The sequence below is a fragment of the Nyctereutes procyonoides genome, unplaced genomic scaffold, assembly GCF_905146905.1.
Source record: "Nyctereutes procyonoides isolate TBG_1078 unplaced genomic scaffold, NYPRO_anot_genome, whole genome shotgun sequence".
Lineage (NCBI taxonomy): Eukaryota > Metazoa > Chordata > Mammalia > Carnivora > Canidae > Nyctereutes > Nyctereutes procyonoides.
Genome location: NW_026575022.1, coordinates 994,354 through 1,014,776, shown reverse-complemented (window position 1 = coordinate 1,014,776; position 20,423 = coordinate 994,354). Strand labels below are relative to the sequence as shown.

General features: G+C 45.7%; 1 protein-coding gene across 1 annotated transcript in view; it reads right to left on the bottom strand.

The window, feature by feature from the left end:
• Nucleotides 1–20,423, bottom strand: part of EPHA3 (EPH receptor A3) — a 321,670-nt gene that overhangs the window by 88,052 nt on the left and 213,195 nt on the right. The window lies entirely within an intron of this gene.

Genomic DNA, 20,423 nt, shown 5'->3' with positions numbered 1-20,423 from the left:
TCTGAGCCACTTAAGAAATCCTTAAGACACATCTTGAAATTTTCTTTTCCGTGTGGTAGACTCGGTACATTTTTTGTGCTGATTTGTGAACTTGGTTGCCAATTCCCAAGCAATCAAAAAAAAAAAAAAATCGGTATATACTTTACCTTTCAGTTTGGGGACTCACTTCGAACAGATCCCCCTGTTGTCTTAACCCCCGATGGCTACTATGTCTTGTACTGTACACCGTGTCTGTATCATAGTAATTGGGCCAAGTGGCTCCGTCTTAGAGTTGGCGTCTTGTACGGAGGGCGAATGAAGCCGTGTGACGCCACCTTTGCCATCCTACAGGTCTCGAAGCTTTAGAGAACGCGACTTCAGTCTATGTTGGGGCGACACGTCACAGAAGCCTGCAGAGGAGCCTGGGCAGGACTGAAAGTCAGCTACTATCGCTCTCTGAATAAACCCTGTCAGTCCACACGGTGGGTGAGAACTGGAGTCCAGCGGACACCAGAGAGAGGCAAATAGGCAGGTGCCCTCAGGGAGAGACTCATCCACAGCCACGTGATGACGCCGGGCATCCCGCTGTCTGGGACACTTCACCACGGACACACCTGTCACGTAGGAAGTGGAATGAGTGGGCTTACCCAGAAATCTTCGGCTTCCTACTTCCTCAGTTCCCACACAGCTACTTCACCACAATCACTCCCAAAATATCGTTTTATGGGGCAAGGTAGACCAGAAGAAGATGTGAGATACATACGACCTTATGCGGGTAGCCTACTACATAGAACACGGGAAATATTATATACTTATATTAAGTTTCCATCTTACCTAAGGATCAGGTTTTTAAAAAATGGTTTTGAAGAAATTACAAATGAACAATATAATATCCTTAAAAGGAAATATGAAAGGAGATGAAAAAAGCCTAATTTATCCCTTAGAAGGTTCAGATTTACATACCCCTTACATTTATAAATCTTTATTCTTGCAAAGACTTGAAAATAATTTGAGAATATTGATTTCAAGAATAAATATGTGGAGCGCCTGGGTGGCTCCGTCAGCTGAATGTCTGACTCTTGATTTCGGCTCAGGGCATGAACGCAGGGTTGTGAGACGGAGTCCACACCCAGCATGGAGCCTGCTTATGATTCTCGCTGTGCCCCTCTCCCTCTGTTCCTCCCCCATCCCTCTTTTAAAAAAAATTTTAAAAAAAAGAATAAATATGAATACAGCATGAATTCTATTATTGCCAGAGACTTAATCAAACTAGAAAATCATAAAAAGAAAAACGAAACAAAACAAAACAGAAACAGACTCATAAATACTGAGCAATACTGGTGGTGGCCCGAGAGAAGGGGAGTGAGCAGATGGGTTCAGAAGTGAAGAAGGTCAAGAGGTAGAAATGTCCCGTCGTAGTCGACCAGCCTCGGACTGTGGGAACGCAGCCTGAGGGATAGCGTCAATGATATGGACGTGATGATAAGGCCTTTACCTGGCGACGGACGGTGACTGGACTCATCACGCTGAGTGCCCCAGAAAGCACATGGATGCCAGTCACTATGCTGTGACCTGACCTCATATAATATTGTGCGTTGACTGTTTTTCAACGGAAAAAAAAGTTGAAACTGCTTTTACGTAGTAAAAAGACTAGAAAAGCGAAGTGATGAAATGTCTGGGAGGACCACATGTTATCTTAATCAGGATGCATTTGTTTGGTCAAATGACTTGTTTCGTGCAGCAGTTCTGTGCAGATCCATCCTTGGTCCTTGCTGCGGTTTACAGGGATTTTCCACACGCTGCCTTTTAAAATGTATTGCCAGCGCAAACTGAGATAACGTGCTGTGTGTGCGGAGTCAGATGCGAAGTTATTCTATTTGTTCTATTTATGACTTAAGGTAACTGCCTCATTCATCAGCAATACGCTGACCGCAGTCTTCAGGCGACGGGGACGAGGCCGTTCACATGAATGACTATGAAGTGAGTAGCTTGTGCCAAAGGATGATTCATTTGATCTAAAACACATTTGTAGAATGGATTTTTGGAACTGTGCACACTTGCTAATTTTCTCTTTTGTGTGATTTCCTTTCCCTTTTGTAGGCTGGCGATCAAAACCCACATTTCAGCGGAGCCAAGTGAGAGGCGGCGGTTGAGAGCATTCCCAGGAGCGGCACGTATGTCAATGAATCGCCTTTTTCGCGATTAGAAAAAATAAAAAGTCTGTGCTGGCATTAACAGAAGCTGCTGTGTGGTTTTGGGTCTCTTATAAAAAAGAAAGAAGAAAGAAAAAGAAAAAGAAAGAAGAGAAAGAAAGAAAGAAAAAGAAAGAAAGAAAGAAAGAAGAAAGAAAGAAAGAAAGAAAGAAAGAAAGAAAGAAAGAAAGAAAGAAAGAAAGAAAGAAAGAAAGGAGTTAGGGACTACAGAAGCCTGACCTCCGGGAAGCCCGAGGGTGACGAGAGATGATTGATAAGCTCCATCATGCTAGACAGCCACCGGGCCAGCGAGGACTCCGCAGGGTTTAGGTCACAACTCGTGAAGGTGCAGTGGTCCTAGGGTCTCCTGGTGGCACGCCCTGCTTCCTCATCGGGGAGTCCCCAGGGGCTGACCCATTCCCAGGTCTTCACATGGATGGATCCTCCTTTCATTCCAAGGTGGCCAAATGCCAAAATCCCAACCCGTTGGAATGTCTCAGCCTGGATTGATTTGTAGCTACGAAGCAATCTGCAGTGCCAGTTCTCGTCCCTCCTTCTCTTACATTTTTGGAAGTGAACAAAGCTTTCAGACAATTTCCTAAGCTAAAAGTGAATCACAGAGAATTGCCCCGTAGAAACAACAGGCCCGGTCCTTAGGTCCACCCCAGACATACTCTAGTAAATCATTGAATCTTGATTGTTCACAAACTACGCCTAGCGGATCAAAGTTGACCAGGAAACAAAAAATTTCCCTGAAAGAAATTATCTCCAGTTTTGAAATTCATGACTTGTTTTTCTCATCTTCCCCCCCCCCTTTCATATTACTCTGCATTATATAATATATAGAGGAACACACAGGAGAGCAAACTCCCCATCAACAGGCTTCCCCTAATTATTTTAAACGTGTTAGACCAGACGGCCGCAGCTTCCTAACCCAGAGAAGACACTGACCTACAGTTAGTATTTGGGAAACTCCACGTGTTCCCTGAGAGGGAATATGAACATATCAGCCATTCTTCCTCTTACATATCTTCCTAGGTCTTTAGTGTACATGGTGGACCTAGCATAAAACAGGGTCCTGGGGCACCCGGGCGGCTCAGGTGTTGGATGTCTGCCTTCAGCTCAGGTCATGATCTCCAGGGCCTGGCATCAGGCCTTGCATCCGGCTCCCGGGAGTCTCTCTCTCCCCATCCCCACTGTGCCCATTTGTGCTCTCTCTCTCAAGTGAATAAATAAAAACTTAAAAGAAAAAAGGCTCCTGAATAATGGATACAAGACAAAGAAAGATAGCCAAGAGCATGTTCATGGAGTAGAGAAGTGAATCTTCCAAGGAAATTTAAGACATGAGAACAGATAAAAGACAGTTTTGTTTACATGTGTTCACACCTAAAATGTTAGGATAATTGTGCTCTTCGGTGTGAATCAAAATTTTTCAAAATCAACAAAAAAAATCACTGAAGTCAATATATATGTGTGTGTATGAACAACTCACATGAAGATTTTGCAAAAATGGATCATGACCATGCAAAAATTAATTTACAGAGAACATGACTCCTTTGAAATATTTTCATGTAGCTTAAGAGTGGACATAACACGGGTTCCATGAGGACTTCCCCAATTCCCTGGTAGTGCCTTTATTTTCATAGTGTGGACCCCTAGTGAGCTGCCCGGGTGCACAAACAAGTTGAAAAGCAAAGGTGCCCGTGGGAGAGGGCGCCTCACAGTTTGCCTCTACAGCTCAGTGATTTCTGCATCCTTGCCCCATTCGGTTCCATCCCGTGGCGTTCACACAACGCCCGTGTCAGGCCAAGTGACTCTGTGGATTCCCCCACGGCTTCGTCCTCTTCTCCGGGCGCGGGTGAAGCCTGTTCCTACTCCCGCCTCCGACTCGGATCCACGGTCCTTCGCGTCCTCCCTGAAGTCCCCAGCAGCCGTGCCCCTGGCGGCTGTGCTGTGAGTCGTGGCATGCTTCGACGGGAGGCAGGGCCGTGGGTAAGGATGCGGGGTGCTGTCATGCTCAGCCAGGCCACCAACCCTTGGTTTCGGCTCAGGGCGTGACCTCGGGGTGTGACATGGAATCACGAGCCGAGCCCTGAGCAGAGCCCTGGGTCAGGCTCTGCGCTCAGCGCGGAGTCGGTTTAAGTTTCTCTGGCTCCCTCTCTGTCTGTCAAATAAATAAATGTTTGGGGGGGGGGCGGACGGATTCAGGTAGTGCTGTCAGATTACTTGAATTCAGATCCTGATCCAGCAACATCTGTGTGACTGTAGGCGAGTTACTTCCTGTGTTTGCCTCAGTTTCTTCCGTTGAAATCCTGGGCACACGGTAATTGGCCTTGCAGGGGGTGGTCTCCCCGACCGGTGGAGCCTGGCGAGGAGACTGCAGCGCAGGAGCAGCCTCGGGCCAGGCCCCCTGTAAGGGTCCCGATGAGGGGGCACAACAACAGCCCAGCTGGAGACCCCCGGGGCCCCCAGAAGGTCGCCGCAGGACTAGGGCAGGGCAGGGGCTGCTGGCCCCAGGGCCCCGGGCCCCCGCATCTGTTGGGGGGACACGGAACGTCTGTGGAGTGTCAGCATGGAGGAGATGCGTCAATCACAGACCGAGAGACAGTGGCTACAAGCCGCAGCCCCCGAGGCTTACACTCCTTGCGGAGGACCCGAGGAGGACAGGAAGTGAGGGGGCCCCCAAACACCCTGCAGGCCGCGGCTCCCTGCTCATGCCTCCGGGAGCCGGGATCCTATTTGGGGCCTTTTTTTTTTTTTTAAATAAACTCTCTGCCCTCTTGCCTTCCCTTGCCGCTTCTGCTCTGTGACTCCCCGCTACACAGCCCCACGGGGTCCTCCCCAACAGCCACCCTTTGTCCCCTGCTTATTTATACGGCCGCCGGGATGAAGTAGCGACCCTCGGCCGTATTCTCAGCAAGCCTCCACGGCTTGCACGGCCTCCACGGCCTCCACGGCCTGCACGCCCTGCAGGGCCTCCAAGGCCTCCATGGCCTGCACACCCCCCATGGCCTCCACGGCTTGCACGGCCTCCACGGCTTGCATGGCCTCCACGGCCTCCACAGCCTGCACGCCCTGCAGGGCCTCCAAGGCCTCCATGGCCTGCACACCCCCCACGGCCTCCACGGCCTGCACGCCCTGCACAGTCTTCATGGCCTCCACGGCCTGCACGGCCTGAGCACACCGCCGTCCTCTGCCCTGCTCTGAATCCATGCTGTTTCCTACGTGTTTCTATCATTTTCATATACGAGCGAGCTGCGACTTCCCCGTGTTCTTTGTACATCCTGATTTTCATCTTGGAGAGGTTGTCTCCTTAGTTCCTCACACTTGCCTCAGACGCTGCTGTTGTCCACCTGGGTTATTGGTAGGTGTCCACTCTAGTCAGACCCCTCAGTCCAGGTCATATCATGCCATTCTGCCGCAGAAAAACCCCAAAACCCCATCCCTTTTTGGGCATCCTGTCCCAAATCTGTAACACACACAAGCACCGCAAGGTATAAAGTTAAAAAAAAATTCCTATGCATGCTTAAGGAAGTTGCGTGGGCTCCGCAGGGTGCTGGGTCTCCCACGCCAATGACAGCTGGAAGGTAGACGTGCTACGCAAGATACTGGGTCACGGACCACTTCCACCCTCATCCTTTTCTATCCAACGTTACTGTTGTTTATGGTTCGATAGTTGGAAATCGCCCCCTAAACTGAAGAGCGCAAAGTCTTGGTGGTTTCTTTTCAGAAGACATCGTCCAGAACTGAGCAGTAAAGGACGGTGCCACCGCGAGGCGAGGGTGTGCGCCCAGGGCTGGCAGGACCCTGGTGGGCGCAGACAGTCACTAGGTGGGGCCCGGCAGGGACTGCAGAGGTCAGGGCGTAAGGAAAGCCAGCACAGCCTGGGTCTGCTGCTGCGCCTCCGGCCCCTTCACCTTCACCTCACTTTCGTTCTCTGTCCTCTGCTAAATCTGTTTGCAAATATTGGTGTTGGTGTATGTCTACTTCAGTCTAACTGAACACTCTGGGGCGTGCACACTTCACTGCCTTACATGTACGTCCTCCAGGCAGTGCTCCCTCCCCCATACGTCCTCCAGGCAGTGCTTATTTTCCATTCCCACCTCACAACCCACCTCTTCAATAAAATCATTCTCAATTTCCAAACTGGAAATAATCATCCCTTTTCTTTATTCTGATACATTTTGATTTGCAAAAACTATATTTAGGTGATTAGATGTCGAAGTTAATGATAAGTTCCTTGCGGGGGTGGGGCTGGCATGTGCTCATTATCGTTACATCCCCCACTGTACACAGCACCAGGTTGGTCGCATAGCAGTGTTCGATAAATATCTCGGAATTAAACTGAATAGCAAAACATTTCATTGTTACAACAGTGCAATCACTTTACAAAATAAACTTTAGAAAAAAACTTTAAAAGCCGCACCGACTGTTCAAAATGCAGAACTATAACTAACCACTAGTTGACGCATCCTTTGGGTAAAGTCTGTATCTTACAGATCTTCACATTACTTTGTAATAACTTTGGGAGAAAATCAAATACAAATGGATGTTAGAATCCTTTAGAGCTAAATGGATTCGGAAAATATTGATAAAATGAAGATAATCTTTAACATTTGCATGAAGTTCAGAAAAATAAGTGTTGTCTTTTGATGCCAACATAATATTAATACACATGAATCTAGTTTTTAACGGAGGTTTTTCCATCTTCTATTTCTACAAATTCAATATGCATGGCTTAGGCCGGGCAGTTAATCTCAGCTCAAACCGAGCAGAGACATCACAGGTGAGCGGGCGGTAGATTTTGCGCCCATCCGAAACTTTGCAGGTGGGGAAAACTCTCCCGAGAACTTCTGAGTGCTTGCTTGCTGATGAGATTTGGATATAGAGTGTTTTGAATGTACGTTGATAAGGAGGAGCCCTACTTTTATTTTCAGAGACGTTAAATCTGTAGGATCGACTTGGCGTGGGTATGTGTTGCTGTGCTGAACGCCTCTGAGTGACTTCCTAAAGCACTTCCATGCCTAAAAATCACTGAGCTGAGGGTTCTCACAGGGAGCACCACTCAGGGATGATCAACAAGCTCTCGAAACAGTGCCCTTGGCAGTCCAGAATGCCCTCCTAAATTTAGGGATGTCCCCCTTAAAAATAGAAGGGAGGATGGAGTGTGGTAGAGGCTTCCTCATCAAACCTGATAGGTGTCGAGAATTCTGCCTAAAAGAGGTGTGTGTGAGGGTGACCTCCAAAAGTACGTCGTTGGCATCAAAATGCTCATCAGCAGGGAACACTAACACGTGCCCTTTCGCCAATTCCATCGCTATTGGTAAGTGGTCACCTGAAGGAGGCCTCGAAACTCCGTGTATCTGGGGTGGGCCTGGGTGAGGATACTCTGTGACGCAGGGGGCGTCTAGTCCCAAGGAAGCCTAAGAAGAGAATCGCGAGGAGTGAGCAAGACTCACGGGGGGAGAATATCTGGATGGTCGGCGGGTGGAGTCCAGGGACGACCGCTGTGTGTGCAACGACTTATCCTGGCCCAGGTGTCTGGGGCAACCCCGGCCCGGAGGTCAGCCCGGAAGGTGCGGTTCGGGTGAGGCGAACGTTGAAGTCCGCAGGCTTCGGCTCCGGCAGGCGGCTCGCGCGGCCACGCGGAGGCCCTCGGAGGGCACGAAGCCCTTCCCGGGACCGGGGAACTGGGCGGCCGGGGCACCGCCTGCAGGGCTGGGCCCGGCGGCCTCCCGGCGCGGCTGCGCGCCTCCTAACCCGTCCCTCCCGGCTCTCTCCACGTATAGACTCGCACAACGTTTATGTGTCCATGTGCGATGCAAGAAATGCTCTCCAGGAATACCTGCGAAACCCGAGGCTGCGCAAAAAAAAAAGAAAAAAAAAAGTCAAGAAAGAAAGAAAAGACAAGACGGGCACGCAGCCTCGTCTCACACGGGTCCATGGAACTGTCGTCTTCGCTGCCGCAAGCAGGGATGTCAGCAAGGTCACGGCTCGGGCTCGTGGAAACCGTAGGCGGCGCAGGGCGACGGCCGCTGACTCGTAGCCTGGGTCCGCACCTACAGCCCCGGGCGGCATCGGCACGAACGTGCCCCGTGACCGAGCGAGACGTCCGTCCGTCGCGGGCCGGCGGTGCGGGGCCCCGCCCGGGGCTGCCCCAGAGGCTGGGGGGCACCTGTCGCGCCCCCGCCCCCCGAGCGCCCCCGCCCGCTCGTCCCCCGGCCCCGAGGCTTCCCGCTGCGGCCCCGAGCCTCAGAGCAGGTCCGCGCGCCGGTCAGTGCACAGCGGGCGGCGGCGTGTGCGGGCGGCGGTGCGTGTGCGGGAGTCGGGGCGTGTGCGGGCGGCGGTGCGGGCGGCGGTGCGTGTGCGGGCGGCGGTGCGTGTGCGGGCGGCGGGTGCGGGCGGCGGTGCGTGTGCGGGAGTCGGTGCGTGTGCGGGCGGCGGCGGGTGCGGGCTGCAGTGCGTGTGCGGGCGGCGGTGCGGGTGCGGGAGTCGGTGCGTGTGCGGGCGGCGGTGCGTGTGCGGGCGGCGTGTGCGGGCGGCGGTGGGTGTGCGGGAGTCGGTGCGTGTGCGGGCGGCGGCGGGTGCGGGCTGCAGTGCGTGTGCGGGCGGCGGTGCGGGTGCGGGCGTCGGCATGTGCGGGCGGCGGCGGGGGCGGGCTGCGGCGGGTGCGGACGGCGGGTGCGGGCTGCGGCGGGTGCGGGCGGCGGTGCGGGTGCGGGAGTCGGTGCGTGTGCGGGCGGCGGTGCGTGTGCGGGCGGCGGCGGGTGCGGGCTGCAGTGCGTGTGCGGGCGGCGGTGCGTGTGCGGGCGGCGGTGCGGGTGCGGGCGTCGGCACGTGCGGGCGGCGGCGGGGGCGGGCTGCGGCGGGTGCGGACGGCGGGGGCGGGCTGCGGCGGGGGCGGGCGCACGGGCACCCACCCCGCAGGCCCGCCGGCCGGCAGCGCAGCGCGCGGGGGCACCGGGCAGGAGGAGCGGGCGCTCCCGGAACGGCGGTGGCGCAGGGCGGACCTCCAGGCTGCTCCTTCCCGAAGGCGGGAGACGCGCTGGGCTGGCAGCAGCTGCGCCGCCCGACGCCGTGGCCCGCGTGCGCTCGGGACTCCCTCGGGAGGGAAACGAGTGTGGGTCTTGTGTCCGGCCCGCGGCGCCCCCACAGCCGCCCCGGGGCTTCAGACGACAGTGCCCGAGCCCCCCCCCTCCCCCCCCGTCCCCCCGTCCCCCGACGCCTGCACTCACGGAGCCCCGGGCCGGGGTCCACCCCCGGTGCCTTCCCGGTTCCCGGCTCGGGCGGCAGGTGGTCGTCCTAGGATGCCCGCGTCACCCCCCACTGGAAGGAGTAGCGGAGGGACAGCGATCAAGTCAGGATCATCACAAGCGACAGTCGTGCGGTCCCCAGGGCTGGCTTTGCGGAATTCAGGTCGTCATCAGGTCTGCGGCCCAGGGAGTGGCCCGGACCCGGCGGAGAGGAGGGCGGGGCTGGGCCTCACAAAATGCTCATTGCAGCTCTTGGGATCCGTAACGGGGGAATTTCATTAAGGAAAAGCAACATTTTCGCGTCCCCTAGACTAAACTGTGAAACATTTTTGAAAAGCAGGGAAAATCCTTATTTATGGCAGGAATGTCTGATAGTCCAAAGGTAAATGCCACTCGGAATGCAAGCGTGTTCTAGGTCTCTGAAAGGTAATGGGACGCAGCTGTAACAACAGCCACTGAACCAGGGGCCTCTCTATATCATGTCATTAGTTGACTTGTTATAAGCCGATCTTCGGGCCCTTTTTATAAGGGCCGCTGGGGTAAAAAATAAATATATCATGTACTGAACATCTGTGGTTCTGTCACAAAGCCCCACTCGTATCAACTTTCAGGCTTATATCTTGGGCCACACATGACACCCTTTTAAAAATGGGTCTCAACAAAATGTCTAGGTTAGGGACTCCTAGGTCTTTATTTCCAAAAGTCAAAGGGTCCGAGAAGGCCTGAGCTATCTATACCTTGGGCAAAATGGATGCTTCTTTTTTTCTTACTATTTCAGTGTATTCTTTAGGTTCAAAACCACATGTGCACTCTAGGTAAGCTTCAGATGAGTATTTTACATGTGAGGTGTTAAGTGAGGAAAGAAATGTCAGGTGTTCAACCTCTCGACTCAGTAAGTCATCAAAATCATGAGTCAGCATTTAAGAACATACAATTATTAGCGGCAAGTCCTGCTTGAGACTTTTTTTTTTTTTTTAAGATGAACTTACCTGGTCATTTGAAAGGTTCCTTCATCTTTTCATGATCAAATAATAAAAAATCTTGCCTGTCTCTCTTAAAAGGAAAAGGGAAGTAAATAAAATATTTGAGGTAATTAGGAAATTATACTAGTTATAAAATATCTCAGAAAAAATGCAAACGCCATTAATCTATTAATTGAAGCCATGAATGATATTAAACTCTAGTATAGTTACGAGAGGCTTATCTCTGTAGAGAAGGTTTAGGTGGAAGGAAGACATCCAGTCAGTTTATGACGAAACCAGGGTGGTAGCAATGAACACAGTAAGGAGTGGACAGATTCTCAACATGTGTTGAAGGCTTTTTGTTTTGTTTTTGTTTTTTTAAATGCTGATGGATCAGAGGTAAGATGTAAGAGGGAGAAGGGAGTCAAGGATAACTCCAGCAGCTTTGATCAAAATAACCTGGAAGGATGGAGTTGACGACTGGCGGCGAGGCGGTTGGTATCAGTGAGAAGCAGATTGCTACTCACCAAGTGTTCCAGCTTCACCCTGAGTGGTTCATGAAAGGATCTCAGGAGTATAATGTGGACAGACATTTATGGAATTAGTCACAATTTTTTGGAAAATGGCAGTTTTTTTTTTGTTTTTTTTTTGAATTTACAGAAGGGATGTTCTCTTTCAAATACAGTCAGGACAAAAAACCGATGCTTGATTTATGTGCATTGATTTCTAGTGTTCTGGTGATACATGGTTGAACTAAATCCCCATAAGCAGTAGGTTGTTTACTGACAACTGGGAAAACCACTGTATTGGAAAGACCTGAGTTCAAGTCTCCTTCCGCCATCTAAGCTAGATAAATGGTGCTACTTAACTAAAGTCTTGAAACAGTTTTGACTTCTCACAATGAGAGTAATGATGCTCAAATTATAGAGTTGTTTTAAGCCTTCAATGATACCTAAAAATACTCAGCAGACTGGCAAACTGCTGGCACTCCACACCGGGTTGCTCCTTTACCTAACACATACTCCGATGTTTGTGTCCGTTCAACAGTTCCTGTAGACCACGACAACTGTAAGGTACACGTAAATATACGTCCACCAGTCCAAGAAGAAATAATAAAATAATAAATAAGAAACTACTGATAAAGAAGTGATTTTTATCTGAATATATATATAATTTTTAAAACTTCACCTAGTATTCTAAAAATTATAGCAAATGGTAATATAAATACCAGTATTACGTGTGTAAACCACATAGATTTTAGAATCCTTTCAAGTACTTCCCGAGAAGATAAACTCATCTCCCAATGAAGCGTATATGCAGCTCAACTTGGATAAAGAATGATGGATTATTCCTTTATATCTAATTTCTTTGATAGATTTCTCTTTTTGAAACTCAATTCGATAGTTTTTTACTTGTAATAGAGACAGTGGGCAATACCTTTTAACTTTCACAAATAGGTGATAATCATAAACGTGGATATCCTACGTTTAAATATTAAAAGACATAGTAGTAAAACCTGGCATAACATTATGTCACCAGTGCTAAATTATGGTTGTGTATATAGAAAAATTTTAATTCATGCTTACAATGATTATTATGAACATTTCTAAAATTCTGACATTTTCTTGATTTGCTGAGATAATTTCTTCCGTGATAGTTACTGTCAATGATTTCAGAGCCTTCTAGTTTCATATACTTTACATGGTAACTATCTATAAATTTGTAAATTTAAATAAATGGAATTGGATTTGTTCCAATAAAAAGCTTGACTGATCAGAAGAGTGAATGGACAGATTGATGAATAAAACGAGACCCATGTGGAGAATTTTACTAGACGGATCTAAATATTTGGTCTCATCCCACTATTATAATTTTATATATTTTGACTAAGTGCTTTATACGATGGAGATACATGCAGCTGAGAGACCATTAAATTTCATAGGGAACTATAATTTGTACATAATTTTCCTTTTTCCTCTTTGGTATTCTGTCTCTTAGAATTACATCACAAAACACATCATTAAAAAAGTAGTTTTTAAGTATCTCCATTAGTAATCATAATTTTAAAAAAGAAGAAGCTAGCATATATAATCTGGCATTATCTGTGAGTTCTAGATACATATTTCATTTGGGGAGCTTCACCGAGCTGCTGATGCTTGTTGAAGTTTCCTGGCAGCTGGCTTTGCTTGCCTTTTCTTGGCCAAACCAATCAATTTCACGCTGGTTTCTTAAAATCTTTAAGATCTCCTACTAAACTGAGAGCTCCTTGAAAATAGTGGCCACATCTTAATCATCACTTTACCCACAGTGCATCCAGCACAGTACCTGGCTCATACTAAGTACTCAGTCATCACTTAGGTAACAGAAAAAAGCAACTAATTAAGTATGTTACTTACTGGCAAAGAAAACCAGGAGTTATGTAAAAGTTACTTTGATCTTCAAGAGCGCATGTGTTGCGCATGCCCTAAAAGTTCATTAAAGATACTAACTACCAAGTGTCTGTCACTTGCGAGAGGCCAGCACTACACACGGCATTACAGGCATGGGGTCCCGTCTTTACTACGTCTCGAAGTACAGGTAGTTCTTATTTAACAGATAAGATAGTTAAGACTAAAACTATGCAAGTTCAAGCAATTTAGTAGAAAAGAGACATTTTTGTCTCAGATCCATTAGACTTTACAAACTATTTTTCATGTCTTTTTTTTTTTATTATTTATTTATGATAGTCACACACACACAGAGAGAGAGAGAGAGGCAGAGACACAGGCAGAGGGAGAAGCAGGCTCCATGCAGGGGGCCCGACGTGGGACTCGATCCCGAGACCCCGAGGTCATGCCCTGGGCTGAAGGAGGCATTAAACCGCTGAGCCACCAGGGCTGCCCGACTTTACAAACTTTTGATAATTTAACTCTTTCTGAGCTTAGAATGAGAGCATATTTCAAGGAAGACTGATGGGGTTTATTTCTTCAACTATTCAGAAATAGAAATTTTGAACCAGACTAAGTTTTTCTCCCGTATCAATTCAAATCAACAAATAACTATGTTATGTTCTAAAATTTAGTTCTTTACTGGGAGTTAATGTTATATTAGGCAATGTATTTCAGATATCAACTATAAAAAACCTTTTTGTTTTTTTTTTTGTTTTTTTTTTTAAAGATTCTATTTATTTATTCATGAGAGACACAGAGAGAGAGAGAGAGAGAGAGAGAAAGGGAGAGGGAGAAGCAGGGACACAGGCAGAGGGAGAAGCAGGCTCCATGCAGGGAGCCCGATGTGGGACTCGATCCTGGGTCTCCAGGATCAGGTCCCGGGCTGAGGGCGGCGCTAAACCGCTGAGCCACCCGGGCTGCCCTGAAAAACCTTTTTGAAAGCATTTTAATATAGAAAGAAAATAAGCCTTAATGAAATAGAAATAGAAATAGAAATAGAAATAGAGGCTCCTTTTCCTTGGCACGTTGGAAATCTGCATAACTGTAGTATGTGTTCCTTAGACGATATATACAAAATCAACCTCCACAGATGGAAAAAGACGGACAAACTGCTCAAAATCTATATTCAAATGACAAGATGAAACAAACACAAGTACATGAGAAGAAATATTTTTCTTTAATATCTGTAGTGAGCATGATTTTTTGGCATTTAAAAATTAATAGACTTACTGAAATGTACTTTATTTTTTCTGAAATGTACTTTAAAAACAACTAATATTCTAACATTAAAAGTAAAAGATGACTTTTTTTTCCTTTTAGGGGTTTGGTCTAATTTATTTTCAGCAAAGCAGATTAATAAGTGATAGGCATGAAGAAGCTACAAAGTTTCAGGAAATCATAGGACTTCTCAGGGTCAAAGCTCCTGTTGTATATTTTGTTTTCCTTACTAGCTGGTATTGAGGAACCAAGGAGAACTGCCTTCAAGTTTTATTCTCGAAAGACAGTTCCTCAAACCTCCCTATGACCTTTTTTTCTTTTTTTGACTGTAGTTGACACAGGATGTCTACATGGGTTTCAGGTACACAACGTAGTAGTGATTCAACTTCTCTATACGTTATGCGGTGCTCACCACAAGCACAGCTAGCTACATCTGTCACCATACATTGCTCTTATAATATCATGGACTGTATTCCTTATGCTGTGCCTTTTATTCCTATGACTTATTTTTTTTTAAATTTTTATTTATTTATGATAGTTACAGAGAGAGGGAGAGAGAGGTAGAGACACAGGCAGAGGGAGAAGCAGGCTCCATGCACCGGGAGCCCGACGTGGGATTCGATCCCGGGTCTCCAGGATCGCGCCCTGGGCCAAAGGCAGGTGCCAAACCGCTGCGCCACCCAGGGATCCCTCCTATGACTTATTTATTCCATAACTGCAAAGCCTGAATCTCCCACTCCCCTTTACCCACTCTGCTTAGCCTCCCTGTCACTTGCCTCTGGCAACCATAGTTCGTTCTCTGTATTTATAGCTCTAATTATGCTTTTTGTATATTTGTTTATTCATTTGCTTTTTAGATTCCATATACCAGTGGGATCATAGTATTTGTCCTTCTCAGTCTTACTTAGGGTAATGTTAAGTAATTGCAGTCTTTGTTTCACATCACAACATTGTTTTTGGTTAAAAGTTTATTATTTTAACTCTATATGGAATGATTGCTAAAATATTCTTTTGTCAGAGAAAGGACTCAAATAAAATCACAAACGAGAGAGGAGAAATAACAACCAACACCACAGGAATACAAACAATTAAAGGAATATATATTATGAAAAACTAGATGCCAACAAATTGGACAACCTAGAAGAAATGGATAAATTCATAGAAACACACAATCTACCAAAACTGAAACAGGAAGAAATAGAAAATTCAAACAGATTGATTACCAGCAAAGAAATGGACTTAGTAATAAAAAAATTGCTAACAAACAGAAGTATAGGGCTTGCTGGCTTCACAGGCAAATTCTACTAAACATTTAAAGACGAGTTAATACCTATTATCAAAGTATTCCAAAAAATAGAAAAGGGGGAAAAAAAACTTCTAAATTCATCTATGAGTTCAGCATTACCTTGATACCAAAACCAGATAAAGACATCACAAACAAAGAGAACTGCAGGCCAATATTTCTGATGAACATAGATGCAAAAATCCTCAACAAAATACTAGCAAACCAAATCCAACAATACCTAATTGTTAATAATAATATAATTCATCACAATCAAACAGGATTTATTCCTGGGTTGCAGTGCACAAATCAATCAACATGATACATCACATCAATAAGGAAAAGGATGAGAACCATACAATCATCTCAATAGATGGAAGAAAAATACATTTGACAAAGAACAACATCCATTTTTGACAAAAACCCTCAACAAAACAGGTTTAGTGGGAATATACCTCAATATAATATAGGCCATATAAGAAAAATCCACAGCTAACATCATCCTTAATGTGGAAAGACTGAGAGCTTTTCCCCAAAGGACAGGAAAAAGACAAGGATGTCCACTCTTACTTTTATTCAACATGTACTTGAAGTCCTGACTACAGCAATCAGACAACAAAAAGAAATAAAAGACATCCAGATTTCTTTTTTTTTTTAATTTTTTTATTTATTTATGATAGTCACAGAGAGAGAGAGAGAGGCAGAGACATAGGCAGAGGGAGAAGCAGGCTCCATGCACCGGGAGCCCGATGTGGGATTCGATCCCGGGTCTCCAGGATCGCGCCCTGGGCCAAAGGCAGGCGCCAAACCGCTGCGCCACCCAGGGATCCCGACATCCAGATTTCTAAGGAAGAAATAAAACTCACTATTTGCAGATGATATGACACTACATCTAGAAAACCCAAAAGACTCCATAAAAAAAAAAACTGCTAAAACTAAGAAACAAATTCAGTAAATTTGCAGGATACAGAGTCAATGTACAAAAATCTGTTGCATTTCTCTACACCAGCAATGAAGCAGCAGAAAGAGAAATCAAGGAACTGATCCTGTTTACAACTGCACCAAAAATAATAAGATACCTAGGAATAAACTTAACCAAAGGATGAAAGACTTTTACTGTGAGAACTATAAAACACTGATGAAAGAAATTCAAGACGATGTAAAGAAATGGAAAAACATTGCATGCTCGTGAATTGGAAGAACAAATATTGTTAACTTTTCTATCCTATCCAAAGTAATCTACACACTTAGTATGATCTCTATCAAAATATCTACAGCATTTATCAGAAGCTAGAATGAACAATCCTAAAATTCGTATGGAACCACAAAAGACTCGAAATGGCTGAAGCAATCTTGGAAAAGAAAAGTAAAGCTGCAGGCATCACAATTCCTGACTTCAAGTTCTACTACTGAGCTATGGTGATCAAAACAGTATGGCACTGGCACAAAATAGACACAAAGATCAATAGGACAGAATAAAAAACCCAGAAGTGGACCCACAATTGTATGGTCAATTAATCTTTGACAAAGCAGGAAAGAATATTCAATGGGAAAAAGACAGTGTCTTCAACAAATGGTGTTGGGAAAACTGGGCAGCCACATGCCGAATAGAATCTGGACCACTTTCTTACACCAGACACAGAAATAAATTCAAAATGGATTAAAGACCTAAATATGAGACAAGAAACCATCAAAATCCTAGAAGAGAACATAGGCAGTAACCTCTCTGACAGCGGCCATAGCAACGTTTTTTCTAGATATGTCTCCTAAGGCAAGAGAAATAAAAGCAAAAATAAACTATTGGGACTGTATCAAAACAGAAAGCTTCTGCACAGTGAAGGAAACAATCAACAAAACTAAGAGGCAGCCTACTGAATGGGAGCAGGTATTTGCCAATGATCTGGTAAAGGGTATGGTAAAGGGTAAGTAACCAAATTTTGTAAAGAACTTAAAAAACTTAACAACCAAAAAACAAATAATCCAATTAAAAATGGCCAGAAGACATGAACAGACACTTTTCCAAAGAAGACAAACAAATGGCCAACAGACACATGGAAAGATGCTCATCATCACTTATCATCAGGGAACTACAAATCACAACTACAGTGAGATATCACCTCACACCTGTCATAATGGCTAAAATCAACAATACAAGAAACAACAGGTATTAGAGAGGATGTTCAGAAGAAGGAGCCCTCTTGAACTGTTGGTGGGGATGCAAACTGGTGCAGCCACTATGAAAAAGATTATGTGAGTTCCTAAAGAAGTTAAGGTCTGTCAATTTTACTACTGGCTATTTACCCAAAGACTAGAAAACACTAGTTCAAAGGGAATACGTGCACCATATGTTTACAGCAGCATTATCCACAGTAGCCAAACTGTGGGAACAGCCCATGTGCCCATCAACCGATGACGGGACAAATAAGAAGGGACAAATAATGGACAAACATTAGCCATAAAAAAGAATGACATCCTTCCATTTGCGAAGACATGGATGGAGTTAGACAGTATTACGTTAAGTGAAATAAATCAGGGAAAGACACCACAATTTCACTCCCATGTGGTATTTAAAAACCAAATGAGCAGAAGAGAAAAAGAGAGAGAAAGGAAAGAAATCAAGAAATAGACTCTCAAATGTAGAGAACAAACTGATGGTCACCAGAGGGGAGGTGGGAGAGGGGACGGGAGAAATAGGTGATGGGGACTAACGGGTGCACTTGTTGCATTGAGCACCGAGCGATGGTAGGAGGTGCTGAATCACTCTATTCTACACCTGAAACTCATGTAATACTACTGGATGTTAACCAGCTGTGATTAAGATAAAAACTTAAAAAGTATATACATTCTTTGGTCACTCATTTCTTCCTATATCTCCATCCATTTCTTTTCTTTAATTATTATGGACATCCTTTGCCTGATTATCATTTTATTATTCTTACCTATCCCTTTATTTTATTTATCTATTTATTTTTAAGTGGGCTCCACACCCAGCACGGAGCCCAAGACCAAGGCCTGACCTGATACCAACAGTCGGACACCTAACTGACTGAGCCCTGCCCCCCGTGCCCCACCTATCCTTTTATTTTATGGATGTTTCTGTTCTAGCTCAAGTACCAACACAGTAGACCAATATATCCAACTGCCATAGTCACATTTCCATCAGATCTTCTCGTTGGTGCCTCAAAGCCAGCATACACACAGATGTGCGTGTGTCTCACAGGAGGAGCAAGAATGGCTATGTGTACTGAGACTTGTTACATTCAACATATATGAATTATGATTTAGAAAAAATTGGGGCCTCAGCCATTCACATTAGGTAGAATATTTCAGAGGTCGATGTCACACTTTAACATTTATTCAAATATATTTTTTTCATTTTTAAAAATATTTCCCTAGACAAAGCAAGATCAGTATGATTACACGGGAGACGGGGCACAATGACTTATTTATGCACTTCCACGGTTACGTATGCTGTACCTTCTTTTACTTACTCCTCACAACAATGTGTGTGTAGTATTGTAGTATTGTATCTATTTCAAAAAGGATGCAAGGACTGCAGGTGAGTCAAATAACTGCCTTAATTTAGTTTTTAAATGGAATTGGGAATAAATTCCTCAAAAACATTAAAAAAAAGTGGCAACACCTAGATTCACAATTGGACTTTGACACTGTCCTACACCACTTTTGCCTTTCAAATACTATTTTTTTTTTCTGATCATATTTGTTTCAGTTGTAAGTAAACACTGGGTTATTTTTCCACGAGTACATGATACACTCTGTATTAATTTAATTCCTTATCAAACTTAGAAATTACTTAGTCTAAGTGTTTAGTTTTTTATTTTTTATTTTTATTTTTTTAAATTTTTTTTATTTATTTATGATAGAGAGAGAGAGAGAGAGAGAGAGAGAGAGGCAGAGACACAGGCAGAGGGAGAAGCAGGCTCCATGCACCGGGAGCCCAACATGGGATTCAATCCTGGGTCTCCAGGATTGCGCCCTGGGCTGAAGGCAGGCACCAATCCGCTGCGCCACCCAGGGATCCCAAGTGTTTAGTTTTTTAAAAAAGACAAAACAATTGCTATGAGGAGTGACCTTGTATTCAGAGGCTCAAGCCAAAGATTGGGAGCACAGAGGACCTTTTTGGACACACATTCCAGAACTCTTCCTACTGTGACCTTTATGCCCATCCCTTAAAGTTGGTTATTGAACAAAATTGTGACCAAGGATTTCCTTTCTTTTGATTTGTTATCATTATTTTTTTCCTAGTGAAACAAAAATAAAAGCCAGTAACAGGTTATTTCTGGATCATAATAAATTATCAAGATAAATGTTTCTTTTTTCTTTTCTTTTTTTTTTTTAAAGATTTTATTTACTTATTCATGAGAGACACACAGAGAGAGGCAGAGACACAGGCAGAGGGAGAAGCAGGCTCCATGCCGGGAGCCCCAACGTGGGACTCGATCCCGGGACTCCAGGATCACGCCCTGGGCGAAGGCAGACCCTAAACCGCTGAGCCACCCAGGGATCCCCAGGATAAATGCTTCTTATCTATTACTTACAAATCTGTATTTGTTTCTTTGAGAGAGAGAGAACGAGTGGAGGGAGGGGCAGATGGAGAGCATCTCCCAGTAGACTCCTTGCGAGCACAGAGCCCAAGGCCACGTGGTCTCAGGAAGCCTTGAGGTCATGACCTGAGCTGGAAACAAGGGTGAGATGCTTCAGGGACCCAGACGCCCCTAAGATAAATATCTTTAAATTAGCACTGATTAATAGTGAACACACTCTAGGAATGCAGGCATTTTGTTTGGTTTTAACAAGAAAGACCTGGAGAGAGAGCTCTCCAAGAAGGCAATTCAGGTTTCCCCTTCCTACCCGCAGGGCTCGAATCACGTGGGCTTTTGATTTCTTTTGATTTCAAAAGAAAACAGTATCCTGTGAGCTGTGCGGCGGGCGGTCAGGCAGGAAGTTCGGGCAGTGTGACAACCATCTCTACCTGTTTCTTTTTTTTCCAGTGTTACTTATGTTTTGTGCAAAGCGACGGAGGAAAGAACATCCCGGGGCAGCTAAGGGCCGGAGCTCTGGGGTCGTGCAACCGGGATCCGGCCGCG